Here is a 17,433-nt window from a genome sequence, read left to right on the forward strand (position 1 = left end):
GACAAATCAAAGACTAACTTTCCAGAGTAGTGGAAAAACATCTCACATTTGTCAAACTGCTATAAAAATGTGCTGACATAAAAATTGATTTGCTTCCACTGTGAACCCTTTAACACCCTGTTAATAACTGGCAAAATAAAAAAAGACAGTTTGGTGTGCACTACACTCTAATTTGTGGCCACAATTACGGGATGTGAATTCAGACGGGTGAGGTGTTATCAAGGGGGAAACCTCAATCTGTCAGCGTGTAATTTTTATGCCGTAGATCTTTTGCTTTCAAAATTATAGACATGATTCACACAACACAAAAAATTGACGGCTCAGTGTTGAGAACGTTTTTTTTTTCCACTTGTACATTTGAACCAGAAGGAGTGAGTGTAACTGACAGACTAGTTAGCCCCAAAACAGGCTTGTAAAACAGCCACTGACCGAGTTGAAAACATGAGAGGCATTCAGAACATGTCAAATAAAAAAAAGAGTGGAGAAAAGAAGAGTAGCAGATGAGGAGCTGAGGCAATGCAACGGAGTATTCAGTCAGAGCAGTCAGAAAGAGCAGAAAGAAGAGATGGAGGAAACATTATGGGCAGCATACTTACCCCAGACTTGCAGCTCACTGACACAGTTGCCGTGGCAACTAAGCGAGGATGCTGGTACGCTGCTACAAACGCTTAGTCAGGACCAATTCAAATATGCTCTAACTTTCCTAAAGCTGTCTAAAACAACACGAACAGTTGCTAAAAGTCGTATTCGTATAGTCGTGCAACTTGAAAAAATTAAGATTTAAAATCAGAAACTTCTATAAAAATCTAACGGTGAGACAAAGTTAACGCTAAAAATCAACTTGCGGAGTCCGAGAAGTGACACAAAACTCTGACAAGTCTGTGTGGCTGAATGGAGACTTCAGTGTACCTGCCTGTGTCTTATACAGCCACTCTGACCACAGACACACCCCTGACATCCTTAGCACATGCCCCTTCTATCATAGAGTGTGCATGTGTGCATGTGTGCATGTGTGAGTGCGTGTGTGCGTGTATGTGTGTGTGTGTGTGTGTGTGTGTGAGGGGTGAGGCCACTTTAACGCACCACCTTCACCTTTGACCACGCAGCAAAACATGATATTTTAAACATTAGTTAGCGAGCAAATCAACACTTCTTCTTCACTCAAACGCCCAAACCCATTCATTCATGTGTGGTCAGCACACACACACACCACACACACACACACACACACACACACCAATACAGCATATCCGTAGAGTGTTGAAACTCAAGTACAATACTTTTACAAATCAAACAAACAGCTGTTGTTACATGTTGCTTTTCAGATTAAAATTTGTCATACCTTCCTGTACAGTGAAAACAATATGTTCCCAAATTTTGTAATTGTAATTTTTGTGACAAACTGAAGGATGGCATGTTTCTTTATGTGCTGAGACAATTTCCCTTCTTCACAAGATCAATAAACTATCTACAAACCCTCTTGGGTTACCTTGGAAAATGCATCATCACAAAGCTGAAAAGTGGCAGTTTTTCTAGTGAAAAGTTGCAGGACTTTTACTTATACACTGTAAAATCTAATCTAATAATTTCAAATTGTTAAAACTTTTTTATCTCATACAACTTAAATTTAAAAGTCTACTTTACTTGGTAATTCTGAGGTAATCGGTTTCCTTACGTTTTTAAAGGAAAGTCAACATTTGATATTTACAGTGTAGTGAAGTATTTTTACAGTGTGGTATATATATACAGTACTTTTATTTTAAAGTGCAACTTGTAAGAATTCATACTCCAAGCAGATAGGGGGCAGCATATTACCTGAGAGACCGCTAACTGCAACTAACTTTAGCTGCCACTGGCCAGTTACAGTAGCTCACTTAGCACAGCAGCTTCTGTATATGCCCGGACTGGGAATTTTGAGCACTGCGGGAGCGTTTGTACTGTTTACACCAGCTAGCTAGCACAGAAGCTTTGGACTGCCGTGCAGCGAACTTTTTCTGGCCTGGTAGAAAACATAAACCTCTTTGACATATTCAAAACTGTTATTTCGTCACATTCTCTTAAGGTTTTTTTTTAAGTTTTAAAGTAAAATTCTTATATATTAAACCTTTAAATAAATGATCTGAATACTTTTTCTACTACTCTCCTGGTGTATACAGTATGTGCAGCAAGTGTGTAGTAATAGTTTGCCCTTACAAGGTATTAACATACAATTGTTCAGGTGACACACCCACACACACACACACACACACACACACAAGTATGTACACACATATGCACCCACACATCTGGAACGCCGTAAAATCCAGCCAACACCAAGCAGCGCCTTATACAAACAAGAAAATAAAAAATGTAACGAGTTTATGATTTTGGTCCGGCGAGGCCCTCATGCCAATGACAGGCTGCTGAAGGATAATTTCAGGGAGGAAGAAAATGATAAAGCGAGGAGAGAAAAACCACTAGTTTGAAAAAACAACATGGGGCCGAAGGGCCGATAGAGCCGTGGAGGAAGAGAGGAGAGGGATGGAAAGAGGAGAAAGTGGCAGGGAGTGAGATTGCTAAGATTTCAGCCTGATAGCATGATACAGTATATATAGAAGCATTTGTTAAAATGCCATACAGACCAGAGCAACAGGCTAATTACAAGTCACACGTGCACTTATATATACACTTGTACACACATGCAAACATGCGCCCTCACACACACACACACAGCTGAAAAAAACGATCAATAAAACGACAATGATAGAGAGAGCAAAACAAAAATGGGACCTACAATTAAGTACCTCTTTTTTTGGAACGTGTCAAGTAACAAATTGGACCGGGTTAGAGGGGTTGAGGAATGTCTGGTTTTCCACACAGAACCTCACTTGACCTCAACAAGTGCAGTCACTGAATCGACTGTACTTAAAGTCAAGCAGAGCGAGGTGAAACTGATTTATCTTGTGATGGATGCATCCGAAACAATCATTATACAACAGCACAGTGTTTTCCAAAGGTTGGGTTAAGGATCTAACACAAAGTAGGTCAGTGCGAGTTACAACAAGACCCCTGATGGAGAGATTTGAAGGACAAGAAAAGATCTTGATGTCTTCAGAAAATTGTCCCCAAGTCTATTAAAAATCATTCTGGAAATGTAGCACAGCAGAATGTCTCAACTGCTTCATCTGCTGGTATCCACAGGTCAAGAGCAGTAGGTGTATGCAGCAGCAGCAGCAACACATGCAGTGAAAATGGGCTTCAACTTCAAAACGCATGCTAAAGCATGAGGACGCTCAAAAACGTGCCGGCTGCCTAACCACTGCCTTCAGAAGTCAGCCATTCACAGCCAGCCAATCCATGCCAGCACTGTCTGCGTGTGATGCATTTTCATTTAAATCCAGTTTGTCTGAGGTTTGTTCCCCACAAACCCACTACAAAAGTGACCGCCACACGTGGAACTTCCACTGGACCTCCAGGCACATGACCGCCCTTGTGTCCGAGCATGGCCTCGTCCGCTTTCAAACACCCATCCCTCTCTTCCTTCAGTTCTGTGAGTCCATGACAGACAGATGCTACTCAGATCTACAGCAGTGCAGAGAATACAGTACGTCTCTCCAACCTTTTTTTAAAGGGTAGTTGCACGATGAGAAGATCAATACCGCTCTTCTGTCTTTTTAAATATGAAGCTGCAGCCATCAGCAGGTTAGCTTTGATTGGCATAAAGACAGGGAATGGGGAAAAACTACATTTAGCCCCAAACATAATCCCCCATAATTACGACAAGACTGGTCACAGAAGTAGATCTTATTCACATGGCGGCCATTTTCCTCCAGTGTCACGCTCAGGGTGGGAGACTTGAATGCTGGGATCATGTAATGCTGCTGTGTTCCAGGTTGCAAGCCATACAAATGAAGGTAATCTGACAAATTGTGGTCATTTTAAAGTTTCCCAATTGATTAGCGACTGAAAATATGAAGGGTAGTTCAAATCTTGAGGCACATTCGGCCATATTTCAAGGTAAAACTACATATTTGCTAATTCGTTAGCTAATGTTAGCATTCAACAATTCCCTAGCTAACATTACTGTTTGATTATTACATCCTGCGTGTTTCGGTTAGACATGTCTCCAAGATGTGTTGATATTTCTGCATTAATTTATGCCTCTCTTAATCATATTATATCAAAACAGTATCATATCAAACAGTAACGCTAGCTAGAATGTGGTTGAATGCTAACATCAGCGGTTGTCCAATGGACGCCAAATGCTTATCAAACCTCTTGTTTTACCCTGAAATAAGACCCAGTGTCACTCCGGATTGAACCATCGATTGTTGGATTCAGGCTAGCTGTTACTTGCTCTTTCCAGTCTTTATGCTAAGCTAGGCTAACAGGTTGCTTGCTGTAGATTGATATTTAACAGACGGGCATGAGAGTGATATTCTTTTCAGACAACAGTGTACTTCTAAAGTGTTAACATTTACTGCTTCAAGAAATCTTCAACTCTTTATTCATTTGACTTTAAACCAACCATATACCACTTATAACTATACAACAGCAACTCTTTTGAATTCATCGTCAGCGTTTCTTGTAATTTCTTCTTCAAAACTGATGTCAGAGTCATTCCTTTGAACACTTACCTTTCTTTAGTTGTTTTTGTAATGCTTTGAGTTGTCATGTTCGTGGCTCGGATGTACACAGAAGCATTAAACCATGAAAACTGTTTAGTCTGACATTTTACCTCTCTAGTTCTTTGTCTGCTTGCTTTAACCTACGTGTCTCACATCCTTGAACTCTCACACTTGTCCTCCACGTGTCCTCTCTGCCGTCGCTACACTTGCGTTCTTCATCTACTGAGCTGTCAATCCTGTAATTGCATTTTATTGTTTGCATGTTTCCTCTTTCATAAACCCTGCCATGTGCTTCGGTTTGGAGGCTGCACTCGCTGCACATGGATGTGTGGGTAGAAGGAGTAGAGAGGGATGGGAAGAAAGAGAGAAAGAAAGAAACAGAGAGAGAGAGAAGAGGAAGAGGAGGACGTAACAGGAAATTAACACCTCTCAGAATATCCCAGCAAAGAAGCCAAAACACACCATGCCCTCGTCATTTTATGTGAATGTACGAAAACAACAAAACAGGATAACATTCAAAAACACCTCAAAGGAAAAACAGAAGAGGGTGATGACTTTTCCTAAACTGTAAAACAGTAATTACCCTCGGTGCCAAATAACAAGTCGCCGCAGCATCAGATGACCAGTCACATTTTCTGTTTTGTTCAGGCGCGCTAAAAATAGCAATAATAAAGAAGTAATGGCGAAGTCATGACAAAAAAACACAGACATTATTCTATTCTGTGGTGGTTTTTGGGGCGAGGACCGAAGTCGCCCTTAATGTGTTTGAGAGCTTTTTCTGGCTCCTTGATGTCATGCAGCAGCTGAGCTGAAAAGTCCTGCTGGATGAAGCTGTGAAGGAAGGAAGGAACCACAAAAGAGGAAACACAAGAATGAGTGGAACTCCTCGCCTTTCAGCGTGAGGTGACCGAGCGGCAGCAGGAGAGATCAAGGGTAAAGCGAGGCCACGTTATTGGCTTCCAAACAATGAGCCGCGTTTGTCGAGTATTTTGGTTAGACACCAGGCTCGACAATGATCTTGTTTTCAATGCCACAATGTATTTTAGTGTCAAGTCATGCTTACATATCTGACATTTTTAACTTGGAAGTTATGTAAACCAATTCTGATCATAACACAGCGAGACACAGGATTCTCACATTTACCCATGTAATTGAGTCATCTGGTTTGTTATCCGTCTAGGCAGAAGATGGTTTCATAATAGCTAAAATGCTAGGTAGATTATCTGACCCAGTAATCATTCAAACTCCTCGGCTGACTCAGTCAAGCCAGATAAATTGGATTTAAAAGGAAGAAGTTCAACTGAGTAACGGTAATGCCTTTCTTTCCCTTTCTTTCCTCATCCAAAACCTCAAAAAAGGCTCAAATAAACCTCATTTTTTTGTTTTTTACCTTTCCTTCAGTGTTTTATATATATTCATGCGCATGTAAAGTTTAAAGTTAAAAAGATTAAAGTTTGCACCAACAGAAGCTCCTCTCTCCCACAGAAAACACTGCTCCAGAAACACCTCAAGTAGCCTCAAGTAGTCCCGTCTTTAATCCTGTGACTTCGTGACATCACACCATGTCACACATTAGCATAATTTCTGCCTAGTGGCTAGATTGGTACGTAAGAATTGATTTAGCGCAGCTGCTCATGAGACAGGAGCTAAAACAGAGTGCTTCAGAAGGAGTGGGAATACAGCACTGCTGCACTGGACAGTATGAGAAAACTGGTGTGCATTAAAGCATTTAAACCTCTTCTAGTAGTAACCCAAAATAAAATTAAGGACCTGAAGAGGAGCAATGAGGATTTATTGCTTTAGGTCTTATTTTGAAGTACTGCCTCTGTGTAGAACGAGCAGCAGATGTCATGTATGCTAGCAGCAAATATAAAACAACATGACCACATGAACATGACAAGCAAAATATGAAATTTGCTTTTCTTTAGTTTTAATGAGACATCCTGCAATGAAATGGCTTCTTCACTTTATTCTTCAGAAAATCAATTGCTTTATTGCCATTGTCTCATTACTAGCACTTAGTTAGCAAGCAAGTTTATTAATTAGTCTAAATAGTTGCAAACCTTTTAACGTCATTGGGCTTTAGGCAATTAGTTTCTTCTTGCAGTCCCACACTTAATTAAATTGGGTTTTCAGGGACAATTTCACTTTATTTTGTGAAGAATATGTGACTTAATGATTAAATAAGAAATGTGCGCCCTGAGGAAGCTTCTCTATCCAAAGACTCTCCAGAACAACTGGGAGGTTCAGTATGAAAACCAGATGTACGTATGTACATATAGGCTCCGACCTCTTCAGCACTGAGCTGAACACAGCAGAGATTGAGGGGGTGACTATAAAAAACTTCTCCCCAGGGACACGTGAGGCTATAGGTGGATGCTGGGGCTTATAAAAGTCTATGTTTAGCATCAGTTGTACTTGCAAAACCTAACAGTCAAGCAGCAACGCAGGCATTTTGCAGAGCATGGACGCCTTTAGTGTGCTGCAATACTTGACCTCAACCTTTCATGAATCCCGATCAAGGAATTTTATTGATCTATCCTCAACAAAAATAGATTTGAAGTAGTCGACCATAAGGGGGGTCAGTTAAGAGAGGTTTAGTATTTGCAAACGCAGAGCGTGTCATTGAGTGCAGAAGTCATCGTTTGCCTGAAATGGTGTGTCTAGACGGTAACTCCAGACCTGCAAAAGATCCTGCAAGAGCGTTCATTTGGACCCAAACCATAATCTTTACCTATCCTTAACCAAACTAATGTAAAAGCCACCAGCTTTGTTTAGACTTGGTTAAGCCTGACCATAGACCAGGTCAGGTTGATAGTCTTTTACTCCCATTTGATGATGATCATTTAATGATGACAGTCAACATAATCATCACCTTTTCTAACCAACTATTGAGTTTAAATATCTTCAGATTTCTACATCGACAAAGGATAGATAAGTGCAAAAGGATCATTTTCTCCTCAACATGTTTAGAAATCCTCCTTTGTCTTTAGAAATCCATTCAGTTTATCTCACGAATACATGGCGAGCAAGCTTGAAATGGTTGTTTTTCTTAATTCCTGATGAGTTTTGACCTCATGGCAGAGACCTTTTGGAGATACATGATCATCACATGGCCAAGATCTATACATTTTATGTGATTTAGCAAGATTTTCAGATGTATCCTTGCTTTGGCCTTGATCCAGGTTCGGTGTAGCCCCCATCAAAAACCTTTGGTGCTTCAGAAATGGCTGATGAAATCCTTGGGCCTCTCAAAAGATGTGGATTTCCCTCTCCGTCATGGAGTAGAAAGGCCTGACAAAAGAAGTCAACCACTAAGTTCCCGTGCTGATAATGGCTACCTATTAAGCCCACTGTGTCACATCGCATGTCCAGCCTTGGGGAAGACCTCGCTGTGATGCACCTGAGAATTATCTTACGGCCCGTAGAGTGAAATACAATAGAAAAGAACTGAGCCGGCAAAAAAAGGTTTAAGGTAATTACACATTATCCATCAGACATTTCGTGGACCGAGAGATAATGTGCACGTGTACGACAACGACGTGATCGGGACAACCATACCCTCTTGTTTGACTTAATGGAGGTGCCCATTATCGGCAAGTGAAAGGCTGATTTAGGCCAAAGCTTTCTGCGTTAGTGCTTAGACAATGTCTCATTATGGGGAGCTTGTCTGATAACCCTCCACACACGTCTGCACAATTCGTTTCCCTCATTGTCTCTTCGTGTCCGTCATGCATCCTATCTGTCCTTGGGTTGACGCGATGTCAGTCGTCATGTTTTCCAGTGGAACTGTACACCGGCAAGAAACTTGACGGGCCTCTCTCGTGTCTCTGTCTGTCAGACATCACCGAGTTGGAACGAGAGAGGTTGAGTCAAGCAGAGAGAAAGAGATGGTGAGAGGAAGGAGAGACAAGACAGGCAGACGCAGTGAGGTGTTCAGCTTGTTTACAGCTCGGTGATAACGCCAGAGTCATACCGCTGCAGCAACTGGAGATCCCACAATACAGCAGGGTGACGGCCGCTGTCCTAATTCATTTCAGCTACTACAAAGGAGACAGACTTTCACATTGTATTTCCCTTTTTCACAGTTTTCTGTCCCAGTTTGTGGAGACTTAGGGAATAAAAATACTTAGTTGGGTCGAGGAAAAGCTGGTTTGGGTTAAAATAGATCCTCTCACAACATTAACCACGTGTTAGAATGCTAATTTCTCCCATGTGCATATTTGTGGTCTGAAGTCGCAAAACATTACTAAATGTAATCAATCAGTTTAATTTGTTTTCCTGAGTTTCACTGACCATCAGTGGTGCTTTTTAGAAGCCACTTGTTTGTTTTACAACATTATCTTGAAAGCGTTTAAGACCATTTTGTTTTCCATTAATTCAGATTTTAACGTCTGACTCACTACAAACAAATTCTAAAAAAAAGGTGTTTTTCACCAGGAGACAAGGACACTCGGCTATTATTTTAACCCACTAGAAGCCAACCACAAACCAATTCTGTCTCCAAAACAACCTTAAAAGAAGTATTTTCAGGGTTTTAGGCAGAACATTGTGAAGTCTGAGTTGCAAAAGTGTGTGTGAGAGTAGGTGTTATTGTCTGGTAGGCTATTTTCCCTTACATCACCAGCCTCATTAACAGTGGATGTAAATCAACTCCTTATGTCCCAACACCTTAAACTATAATTCACAACTCTTGCACACATAAGGGCTCAACACAAAAGCCAGCACACACAGCACACTATAATACACTTCCCATTTTCACACACACAAACACGTGTTTTCTGTGTAAAAACATCACTTTCAACATGTCATCTCTATTTGTCGAACAAATACAGAGGATTTAGTTAATGACTGTTTTAGTCAGTAGGAAAAAAATCTACTCTGGTATTTCGCAAGCTGTGCATGGGTGGAGAAAACACTGTTTTAGTTGCACGTCTGCTCTGATTTTAGGTACTGACACAACAGCCCTGCATTTCCTTAATGAAATGCTGAAAAGCCTTAGCTCCTCTCATTTTCTCCTTCTCTCAAGGAAAAGCTAGAGTGATAAGAAAGAGAACCGTTGGGGAAATAAGCTCATTCGCTTTCTTGCAAGAAGCTACAGGAGGAGACAGTAGCCGGTTAGCTTGCCTAGCATAACGACTTGATAGAGGAAAGAGGTAGTCTCTACACTTGAGTCAGAGAATTGCTATGGAAAGAAGTAAAGCATTGTAACAAGAACAGTAACGCCATATTTACCCCAAAGTTTCAACGTTTTATCTGCAACATTAACTTACAACTCAACTTAAACAATGAGCTAAAAATGTCTGCTTGTCTAACGTAACGTTAGCTAAATGTCGTTAGCATTTCCACCCAACATAACGACCAATACCTCTTAGCTAAATAAAGTAAAACAAACTTACCTCACAACAGACCTTATTCATTTCCTTCCGGATGTTGTAATGATTAAGATTTGTCAGATTCCTGACGTTTATATGACTTGCAATCTGAAACACAGCAGAGTAACACTATCCCAGCATTTAATCTTCCCACCGTGAGCGTGACGTCAGAGGAAAATGGCCGCCGTGTTGATATGGTCTGTTCATGGACCTATTAATTATACCTGGACACAGCCATGGAGGAGAAGTCCCATTCATTTCTGCGAAAGCTGCTCAGTGGCGCATGAAGCCGAAGTGACTCGACTGTCTTCTGCATTGTGAGCGTGCACACTACAGATTTCCGCCGACTGAGCCGGCTAACTTCCGGTTTAGCGCCCGGCTAAGTTGAATAGAGATAAAATCAGTTAATCGTGCGGCTCTTCTAGACTTCGCAAATGTTAATGGACTGAATGGCTCAAAGCATGATGGTCAAACGAGTCATTTCCTGCCACCGTTTGACAGACTCTACTTTCACCATGTAAGCTTATGGGAAAAAGTCTTTTTGGGCCCCACTGCATCACGTGACGATGTAATTACATGGTCTTGCCACTATGAAAACTGGCTTCAAAGCCTGGTGCTCGGTCTGTTACCCTGTTATATCTCTGTTAATTAGATATAATATGTTAATTAGTGAGATTTAGAGGTGCTGCTAGGTACATTTTGTGCTCTTTCAACAGTGTCAGGCTAGCTGTTTCCCCGTCTGCGGTCTTTGCACTGCACTGAGCTAACTATCTGCTTGCTCTAACTTCATATTGAACAGATCTTTATGGTAGCAGCATGTAACCACTCATCGAACTGTAACCAAAAAAGCGTAAAAGTATCGAACTGTTTCTTTAATGGACGATCGGGTCAGTGAGTCCACTGAGAAACTCTCTTTTTGGGGGAGCTGGAGCCTGGAATCTTAACCAGACCTCTGGGAATGTTAAACATGTTAAACAACTCCATATGTGTACTGAGTGTACTGTAATCATTTCACCTACGCAAACGCTCATAACTTTCTATGGACACAGAAACAAAACAGATTTATATAATATCAGCAGATAAGCAATAAACTGTGATTTTGCAGCACTGCAGTTTCCCCCCCCCGACATGAAAATGCAAACCACAGACGCGCACACTCACATCCACATATATTTATGTATCTAAATATGTTGTGTTTTGAGTTGTATTCAATAACTCTATAAAAGTGCTGCTGCAGACAAGGGGTTCAATTTCCTGCTTTGTTGGCTACATCGTCATTACTCAGCGGTTGTTTTGAAACCGAGCATGTCTGCAGCACTCCTCACTCACATCAGGGATTGTGTGCAACATGACACACAAACACACACACAGTCACCCACTTTGCCTCGTCACAAAGAGATCGACCCGGACACGCTGGTGTGTGATTTGCTCTGGCAACTAAAAGCCGGCGTTGGTTAGCTGGTTACTGGCGCGTTCAGATCGTGGTTTGCCTCGCAGATTCGTCTTTCCACCCCCAGAGCCGACCTTTGGGGTGGCAAAGAATGCAGTCTCTTTTTCCGCTTTTTCTTAAAGCTTATTTTTAAGACTGTGTCATTAAACACTAAACAAATAAGGGAGAGGAGAGGCAGATGGAGGAGACAGAGGGGGGAAAAGGTCATGAACTTGGGCTAAGCAGGGAGAGATTACTGCTGTCTGCTTCCGCCTCCACTGAACTGCACCAAACCTCATGAAATGTGACTGAGCAACCGTTCAAGATAGAAACCACAGTGCAAATACAGCATGTCAGTATAATGTAGGAGCCGTGGTGGCAGAATTTTCTTCAGTTAAAGTTGAAATAACACTCAAAATAGTAGAAGTCCTGCATTCAAATATTATGTAAAACCACCAACTACAGTAATTATGTTCTTATACTCTTTTACAGCGGTGTAATGTTGGTGGTGGTGTGATTTAATGTTGTGTCTGGTTTAGTGTGAGCTTATTTTAACTGCTACATATACTGTAGGGTCGTTTAATCGATAAAATAAGACATCACATTTTATTAACTGATCACATTTTTCATATGTAAAATAAAGTAAAGTGACCAATGATTATAGCTGATAAACACATCGAATGGATTAAGAGTACATTTCCCTCAAAACTGTACAAGAGTCTAGTCCTCGAGTGAATGTATTTAGCTACTTTTCACCATGATGATTGTTGTTTTATTGTTCCTTATTTTATAATCCATCGTTTTTGAAATGTAGTTTGGTCCCACGCAAGTAGTTATTCATCACACAGTGTATGTGCGTAGTTCTTATTGTCATGGGCCAAGGCAATTTTTGGTCGCAAAACACAAATCACAGGAAAATAAAAGCTGAGGATGTGACACTGAGACACGCATGACCTTTGTAAACTTCACTGGTTGAACAGAGGTGAAACATCCAGGAAGTGACTCGTTTCCACTTCCTGACTTTCGAAAGAATGAACAAAAATAAGGGAAACCCCTCTGCAGCATGACTTGCAGTTTACCCAGTTTAATGTAAGCTCATCAGAGTGCAGCAGATAAGTAGATGAATACAACAAAAAATCATGCTTTATCATCAAAAACTAACTTAAGCTTGGGTGTGTATGCATAGACTCTTAAGTGTCAAGTAGACGAGCGTGTTTGCATGCTTGTGCCAACGTTTTTCCAGGTTTTCGTGTCCAGGTCCCCCTGTAATTATCCGATCCTCCACCAAACTGTGTGTGCAGAGCGCTGAGCCAGCTTGGATCGGGGATCTGCGGCCAGTGCAGCGGGAATTTCTTTGGCATGGAGCCTCCTGGCTGACATTGGGGAGGCAGGCCGGCACGGGGACGGAAGACCGTCTGGAGGCATTCCCAACCACTCTGGTTGAACGGATGGACGGACAGATGACAGGATTTGCGGCCTAATTAAAGCCTAGCTACGTCCTTGACTTCCACATACATATGCTCAAACAGAGTTGCACTAATAATCCCTCCAAGTGAGTTTGTTATCAGCTCCAAGCTGCAACATACACACTTCCGTCCTCCTTTTCCACATCTCTTTTGTCTCATTTTCCCTTTCTCATCCTGTCATCTCTGCTTCTTCACAAAATGATGAATACATTCAGCGTACAGTAAATGTTGGGTGGGGTAGAGCGTAAAACGGGGGTTAAATTTGGGTACATGCACCACCTCCTAATTAGGGCATTTGTGTGTGTGTGTGTGTATAATTACAGATGTCAGCACTATTGCAGTTAACTGTGACACACATCCACAGCACACTAAACCTTACACGACTCCTTGAAATGATCATTCAGTTGTGGGTCAATGCAACGACAAATTGAAACAAAAATAAAAATAGATGTTTCTCCTCCCATTACTATTAAACGCTGCTCTGAAAGGCAGGAAACGTGTGTTCAAAAGCATTTCGCAGCAGGTTAAAAACATGTTTAATCCCTCAACTCTCACAAACACACAAACCTCTTGGGTTTACAATAGTCAAAATATAATCTATTGAATTATTAAAGGTGCATTATGTAAAAGCTGGCCACCTGTCAAATTCATGAGAATATATAGCATCATATGTCATCAGAGTAACCGCTAACTGCTGCTAAGTGTAGCTGCTGTTAGCTAGTTAGCTCAGTTAGCCGTGCAGCTATAGGCCTAGTGATTTGGACTGGAAGCTCTGGGACCAGGGGAGTGTTAATGTTTATACTCTAACAGGATTTTTGGACCGGGACTTGCCAGGGCTAGCTGGTTAGCATGCTAACTTCAGTAGATATCTCTGCAACACTATAAATAGGCATCATAATGTCAAAACTGCTATTTCTTCACGTTCTGACGACAATTTTAGTTAACAATTGGCTCACTGGACTCAAATTCTTACATATTGCCCCTTTAAAGAGGCTTCTAACACATTACTGTCCTCTCACAATGCCATGGAGTCCATGCAACCTGCACACATGATGTTACTGTCAAGTAACACCAATGAATTCATGTGACTGTAATGATACTACAGTGCTGTTTTACTGTTGTCTGGGGCAAATAAGCTCTTCTATTCCAAGAATTTTCTGGCTGAAAGATGGCCGCCATGTTTAAGGATAAAGGGTCACAAGAAAGACAAAGAAAGAGATATAACATCATAAAATGTGTCAAACCAAGAAGCGCTGCTAGAGATCCCAAGCTCACCAATCACACTGCACAAAACCAGACACACATACATACTTCTTTCCTCACAAGAAGTGAAAGTCCTTGACAGGAAACAGGAAGCTTAAAATGCTTTGAGAGCCTCACATCGAATTCTCTCTTCCCCACCTGTGCCGTGACAAGTCGGCACTGACGAACAAACTTTGTGAATCCCGTAAAACCCTTCCTGCATCGTAAAACAATATTAGGCACAAGCCAGTGAAGCTGCACAAGGCCCTCTTCTGGCGGATGTGTGTGTGTGTGTGTGTATAGCGGTGTGCCGAGAAAGCCTCTTATTGATTCAAGCCTGCAGGAATTCGGCCACAGACAATAGAAGCCCTCGGCCAAAAATGACAGTCTCATCTTGGCTCACATGCAAACTGCACAGTGTGGTGGGCTCCTTACGCATTAACCAGGGCACTGTGGTGTGATATGAGATGGTGATAAGACACAACTTCAAATGAGCAAACAGAGAGAGAGAGAGAGAGAGAGAGAGAGAGAGAGCCACATGTGTTGTGACAGTTTAAGTTTCTTCTTTCTGTTCATCTCCAGGCAGGTGGTGTGATTTTTATCATAACCTCATTGTCTGAAACTGACCTTCCCTGTCATAAAATATGATGAAGATACATAGTATAGTGAAAGAAAGCAGAGCCAGGTTTCACTTCATTAAAAAGAGAGGAGGATCATCAGTGAGGTCATCACGTACCCATGCCGGTGCGTCAGGCATGCGCTCACTCTGTCATTACAGCAGGACTCACTGTGGATCTCATTGTTGTGATAAGCCTATTAAATTAGCCGAATTACAGGAATTTAGCCGCCTTTAGCAGAAACACCTGAATAATCCATCAATTTGCCAAAACCAGAGGCTTGTAAACTGTCTGTACATGTTGTTATAAACTTATAGTCACTGTATGAACATCACAGCAAAACCCTGAGTGGTGATCTGAAGCAGAAAAATACATCAAAAGTCACAAATCTTACGCACATCTTCCATTGGATTTGGTCATGTAAGTTATTTGCTGTCTTTAGCCTTAAATCCCGCTGCAACAGACAGCAGGAGTTTTTCTTTTTTTTTTTCTTTCCCAAGTTCAGAACTATACAGTTGCCTGTATGTATATGTGCCATATGATGCCCCACAGGGCGGACAAAGTCAGATGAACACATCACCGCCGTGCGTAAAAGTGGTCACGACGGTCGGACAGGCTTTGCGGGGAGAAGCCCGACACGAGCCGGCAGTGACTGACGAGACTAAACTACCGGCTTCAGCAGCTCTTCACCCCCTCACTACATCACATAAACACAACAAAAGTTGTCTGACTTACCGGTTTGGTGAATAAATGGAGTTGAAATTAATGTTGAGAGAGGAGCATCACCGGGTTAGAAGGTGTAATTAAAACAGAGGCTCGAGGAGAAGGGATGAAAACCACAAAGCCGGTAAACGAGGCTCCCCCTCTGTCTGTCTGTGTCCTCTGTGTGTGAAAAAAAAGACATAAACACTGAGCTGGCTCACTGAGCTCACAGTGCGTCACCGCTGCAAGCTGAAACTCCCGGCAGCGCGCGCACACACACACACACGTGCGTAAACCCCCTCTGTCGGTCGCTGTTGTTCCCCCTGCAGAGGCTCACAACCTGGCGGTCAAAGCTCGTAAGGGCTGCAGGCATCTCTACATGGAGAGCCACAATACAGACACGTACATATGGAGTCCCAAAGTGTTCAATAAAAAAAAAATCTGTTTTCAGAAAGTATTTTTTAAAAACTTCAAAACTTCTTCCATCTGGGTACATTTTTTTTCACCTTCCTTTGTACAGTAAAAAAGATTTGATCTCGTTTAAGTTTTGAGTTTATTAAATCAAAACAGATGTTTGCAGTTATCGGTGGTCTTCACATCAATTTCCAGTTCTTCAGCACCTGTTATTGTGCACGAATAGCTGCACAGCTGCTGTTAAAGTCGTAAAGGCACAGATGTTACTGACATTAACTGTGCCTCTGTTCCATTTAAGTGCCCCAGTAAGTTGTGACGGTGTGACACAAAACTGAGAGACTGAAGCTGCAGGGTCTCTTCCTCCAGCCAAGTTTTGTGGAAATCCGTTCAGTAGTTTTTGTGTAATCCTGCTGACAAACCAACAAACACACAAGGGTGAAAACAAAACCTCCTTTGCAAAGATAAGTCAAATCACTGTCAAACCTCGTATCATATTAGTACATTTATTTAAATGATAGTTTTTAATGTCTCTGTGATGTTCAGGTGAGATTAGTTCAACTCTCACTGTATATCAACTCTATTCTCAGGAAAATGATTAATCGTTATAATCAGGGGCTGTCAAAAAGCCTCTGGGAAAGAAACAGGTGGCTGGAGAGTCGGTTGTGCGTCTGACACTTCCAGTACTGTGCAAGAATAAAAGGGAAAATACAGTATTTCTAAACACACCTACATTATATAAGTCCGATCCCAGTGAATGAAGGAGATTTCCACCTGCCCACGTTCTTCCGCTGAGATGACCCAGTGAGTCAGTGTGAGTCAGTGACTCACAATCACTCATTCATGTCAGTCATAGATGAATCTCTGTGCTGTCGTCTTTACTGCGTCCTTCATTCATCACACACATCTTCACTGTTTGACACAGCATCTGAATACTGTGTGTGGATGTAAGTGTGTGTGTGTTCATGAGGGGGAAGGGCCGACATTAGTGTTTGTGTGCGTCCTGAATGGACTGCATTCATGCAGTTTTCCTCTATATACTGCAGGGCTATCATATCACAATACACTTCATTGTGGGTCAGTGGGTTAAAGTCAAATGAATAGTGGAGTGACACTGAAGCAAGCTGGTTTAAAACCCACAGTGGTGACTTTGTGCCACGGTCAGTGCTGCTTTCTGCAAGAGACGAGGAGGGCATCCGAAGACGTGTTGTGATTCATAACTGTTTATTTACTATCTATTTATTTATTGTTACTGTAAAGGACAGAAGGAAGAAGTTGATTCAAGGCTTACTTAGTCGTAAAAAATAAGACAAGGGCACTCTGTATCTGATAAAAGAAAGAGGATCTCTGACTTTTGCAATCAATTTTTTCGAACCACCAAGATAAAGATCCAAGGTTTTTTCCACTTGACGTTAAGGATTGTGTAAATGGCTGTGACTACATGGGTGTGCGTGTCACGTTGAGTTCATGCTACCAGCAGTGGCACGTAAGTGTTGGAGTAAAGAAGGACTGCAACAAATAATTATTTCCATCATCCATTAATTGGTTATTCAGAATAAAAAAATACCCTAACATGTTATCATA

General features: G+C 41.6%; 1 protein-coding gene across 1 annotated transcript in view; it reads right to left on the reverse strand.

The window, feature by feature from the left end:
- The window catches only part of relt (RELT TNF receptor), a 30,758-nt gene extending 15,132 nt beyond the window's left edge, over window positions 1-15,626 (reverse strand). The window contains exon 1 of the mRNA XM_073491198.1: window positions 15,472-15,626. The gene's annotated coding sequence lies outside the window, so the exon portion shown is untranslated. The remainder of the gene's footprint in view (window positions 1-15,471) is intronic.
- Window positions 15,627-17,433: the final 1,807 nt, after the last annotated feature.

Source organism: Pagrus major, chromosome 2 (genome assembly GCF_040436345.1).
Source record: "Pagrus major chromosome 2, Pma_NU_1.0".
NCBI lineage: Eukaryota > Metazoa > Chordata > Actinopteri > Spariformes > Sparidae > Pagrus > Pagrus major.